The sequence below is a fragment of the Hordeum vulgare genome, chromosome 3H, assembly GCF_904849725.1.
Source record: "Hordeum vulgare subsp. vulgare chromosome 3H, MorexV3_pseudomolecules_assembly, whole genome shotgun sequence".
NCBI lineage: Eukaryota > Viridiplantae > Streptophyta > Magnoliopsida > Poales > Poaceae > Hordeum > Hordeum vulgare.
The window spans coordinates 383,237,651-383,242,131 of NC_058520.1; the positions used below are offsets into that span (position 1 = coordinate 383,237,651).

The 4,481-nt window shown below is 46.6% G+C and overlaps 1 pseudogene; it reads left to right on the plus strand.

The window, feature by feature from the left end:
* The first annotated feature begins 253 nt into the window (after positions 1-253).
* On the plus strand, positions 254-2,080 carry LOC123441783 (annotated as a pseudogene).
* Positions 2,081-4,481: the final 2,401 nt, after the last annotated feature.

Sequence of the window (4,481 nt, forward strand, 5' to 3'; positions counted from 1 at the left end):
AAAGAAACAAAATGCAAACCCTACCCTTGTCCTACCCAGACTGATCCACCCCCTCCCCTCGTCCCACCCAGACCGATCCACTCCTCCCCTGGTCTCCCACATCATCGCCTTCACTCCTCCCCTGGTCTCCCACATCTCCCCTCGTCCCTACCAAACCTCCTCGCCAGTGGCCTCTCCCCCTCCTCTCTGCTTCCCTCCCACCTCAGGCGGATCCCCCATCCATCCATCTCTCTCTCTCACGGTACCCGCACGCATGGTGGACGGCCAGCTGGTGCGGTTGATGGAGGTCGAAGGCGATGCGGTGGAGAATGGAGGTGCAACGGCAGATGGGATCAATTGCGAGGCGGACGGACGCGTGGGAGATTTGAACGAAGACCGAGACGAGTTGGGGGTCAGAGGCGCCCGACAGGGTGAGCAGCGCATCGGCGGTCTGATTCCCATGGCCAGGTGGGAGCGGGAGGACCGACAGGATGTCCCGGGCGGCGCCGCTGTGGAGGATGCGAGTTTAGGTCTCAGACGCAACCACGCCGGCACACACATCATGCTGGAGACCGAGTGGCACCACGGATCTGGGGGCGAGGGTCCAAAGCGGGTGCCCGGGACTTCGCCTGCGACCCGTGGGACTTCTCCCGCGACCCCTGCACCGCTGATGTCCCACAAGTATAGGGGATCAATCGTAGTGCTTTCGATAAGTAAGAGTGTCGAACCCAACGAGGAGCAGAAGGATCTGACAAGTGGTTTTCAGCAAGGAAATATCTGCAAACACTGAAATTGTCGGTAACAAGTGATTGTGTGGTGAGATGATTCGTAGCAAGCAATAAGTAACAAAAGTAGCAATGGTGCAGCAAAGTGGCCCAATCCCTTTTGTAGCAAGGGACAAGCCTGGACAAAGTCTTATAGGAGGAAAAACGCTCCCGAGGACACACGTGAATTTCTGTCATGCTAGTTTCATCATGTTCATATGATTCACATTCGTTACTTTGATAGTTTGATATGTGGGTGGACCGGCGCATGGGTACTTTCCTTACTTGGACAAGCATCCCACTTATGATTAACCCCTCTCGCAAGCATCCGCAACTACGAAAGAAGAATTAAGACAAATTCTAACCATAGCATTAAACTAGTGGATCCAAATAAGCCCCTTCGGTCCAGTATTTTTGATAAATCGGGAAAAAATACTCGTTGATTTTTACGGCGTTTGGAGTTGCGCAGAATAGGTATATCAACTTTGCTCCACTTTCAGGCCAAAATTCCAGTTGCCGGCATTCTGCCTCTTCATGTAAACCTTGCAAAATAAGAGAGAAAAGGCATAAGAATTGTACCGTGAAGTGAAATAACAGCCAAAGAAGCGATAAATATCAACATGAAAACACGATGCAAAATGGACGTATCAACCGCCTTCCCCTGCGGCATCCACTGCTACATGCCCCGCATACTCGTCTCGCCAACGCGTCACCGGCGTCTCCCTCAACTCCTCGGGGTACTCCGCAAGCTCCCGGCTCCCGTCTTCGCCTCGCTCCATTTCCTCGACACGCTCTCCCTCCGCGGAAACTGCTCCGACGGATCGCTACGGGCGTGAGTGGCGCTGCCTCCGAGCCTCCGCGTCCTTGTCCTCTCCGACTACACCTTCTCCGGCGATATACCGTCGTCCCTCTTCACCCCGGCCTCGTCGCTCCACGAGTTGGACCTCTCCCACTACGCGTTCACCGGTGGGATACCGCCTCAGATCGCGTCCTTGGGCTCCCTGACGCGGATGGAGCTGTAGCACAACCGACTCACCGGGAGCCTGCCCTCGATGGGCAAGATGTGTTCGCTTGTCCACTTCGACGTGAGCGACAACAAGTTCTCCGGCCTACTGTTGGACGCGCTCGGGCGGCTGCCTCCGATAGTCGTGTCCGTCGTGGCGTGTGACAACACGCTCTCCGGGCCGTAGCAAGCCGCGGCCTTCCATGGTCTCACTGAAATGCAGGTGCTGGACCTCACCAACAATGTGGTTACCGGCGCAGTCTCCGGCGCCGCGTTAGAGCACCCAAAGCTGGGGTAGCTGCGGCAGGGATCCAACCAGCTCGGGACTAATTAACCTACTGTAGATACCCGCGTGATTAGATGAGAGTTCGTACAAACACCTTGACGATTTATGTAGATCCGCAGAGACCACCGTGCCCCCTAGTTTATGATTTTGTCTAATATGCTGGTAGACAGAAAAAATCGAGCTATTGTTTATTGCTGCACCAGATTATTCTTGTTTATCTCGTTAGTTTTCATCCTTGATCTGCCTTGTTTCTTATTTAATATCTCTGTGCTAATTTTGATTGACGCAGTACTACGTTTCTATGTTAGACTTGCAATTAATGTGCTACGGTTCATCGACCTGTTATAGAAATCTGCTTTATTTAAACTGGAAATAGGTCCTTACTATTAGATTGTCTTCCAGTCCATGTCTTTGATGTACATCTGTTTTGTTGTTGTTATCTGCTAATATAAAGATTCAGATTTACTATTTTATTGTAAGGTTTATTTTTTTCACTTCACTTTGCTATTTGACTGTAGATCTGTTCGTAAACGCCCCTCCATCCTGTTTGTAAACAGAAATTGAATGGAATTGAAAATGGGAAAGTGTTTAATACCAAAGTTTTTTCAGAAACCATAGTATTCAAATTAGTTATGATGTGAAGCACACACCCCATCCACTGAGCTAATAAAATCCCCGTATTGCATTTCTCGTGGTCTCTTGGCCTGATGCGTTTTCCTTGTATCGCAGGAGCAGTCACAGGTGGAGCTGGAGCTGAGGCTGCTCGATGCCGTTGAGTTCTACACCCAGTCCAAACTGAAAGGTGTGATGTTTTGCGCTACTATTGTCGTGTACATTATATGTGGTAAACATGTCTATATTACCGGGGATATATAATGTAGAAGTATAGAAACCACAAATTCAAGCTTCTGTTGTAGCATGCTCAATATATACTGTTATAGAATAGTGTTCTATAAAAGGTTGAAAGACCATGGTCTTAGTTATTTGTAGGAAGTAGAAACACTATGGCTGATATTTTTTTACACTCCACTGTTTTATTTGTTTTTCTAATTTTATTTTGTGGATAGTAAATTTGCAATTGTATGCCCTTTGTAAAAGAAATGCATTCTACGTTCCCATGACATATAATGCTGAAGCATGTCTCTATTTATGATATTCTGCACCAGTGAAAGGTTGATATCTTGTATAAATTTGGCTTTTGGCAGGTAATCCTTTTCCTGCCACGTTTAGTTGCATCACTCTGATGCCCATGAAGGGTGAGATCTTGGTCGCCTCTATGGAGAAGAACCTTGAAGCCCGGTGTGTTCCTCAAATCAGGCCTAATAGAAACCATGTGGTTGTGACTACATTTGTAGAAACTTGTAGAGCTTGTGGCTGTGTTTACACTTGTAAAGCTTCTCGGTGTGGTTACCATTGTATCTAAGTTATATGATGTAATGGAATTATTTTGGCTGTTATTTGAAGTATTATGTGTTCTTTTTGTCTGTTTTGATTTGAATATTGGTTATTTATTTATTGGTGAATTGAAAATATGAATGTCATACTAGAACGTGACAATCGGGGCCCATTTGAGTGTTGGACCCATCTTCTGAAAAAAAGCTGGATCCATTGGGCCAGAAAGGCCACAACCAAAAAACCAAAAAGGCTGAAATATTGGGCCATGCCCAAGTAGTCGACCAGAATGACAAAAAAATATAATAATTAAATGGGATGAATTGGTGGGCTTGGCCCATGTAGACACCGAACGGAACCGGACTGATTCTTATCAACGACCAATCCAATGGTCATAACTATGCCATGTCAGCTTGCCACATTGGATCCAACGTGGCCTGGGCAGACAACCAACGACCAAAACAATTGGTCATAAAACCAACGACCTTTCGTTTGGTCGTAAATGTCTTCTACTATCCCAAGAAAAAGGTCGTATAGTTCATTAGAGACCCTCAGCTTTTGACCATCTGTTTTTGGTCGTAAAAAGGTCGCAAATGGAAATGAATGACCATTCAGTGACCAATATTGAAGGTTGCAAGTTAGCATGTTTCTTGTAGTGAAAAGCTGTTTCCACGGCTTCTGCCCAAAAGTGTCTTGGCTTCTTGTGTTCGTCAAGCATCATTCTGGCAATGTCTATGAGAGTTCGGTTGTTCCTCTCAACAACATTTTTTTGAGGTGTGTACGTCACCGTGAACTCATGTTAGATACTTTCTCCGTCAAGAAAAGTATCCACATTTGTGTTCTCGAACTCCGTTTCGTTCTCGCTCCAAACTTTATTGATCTTCACTTCAAACTGATTTTGGGATATTTTGTACCTGTGGCTTATCATCAAGAAAGAATACCCACGTAAATCTGAAAAAATCATCAACAATGACAAAACCATAAGAATTTCCACCGAGGCTCTTGTAAGCATTGGGACCAAAGAGATCCATGTGAAGCAGCTTGAGTGGCCTTCTTG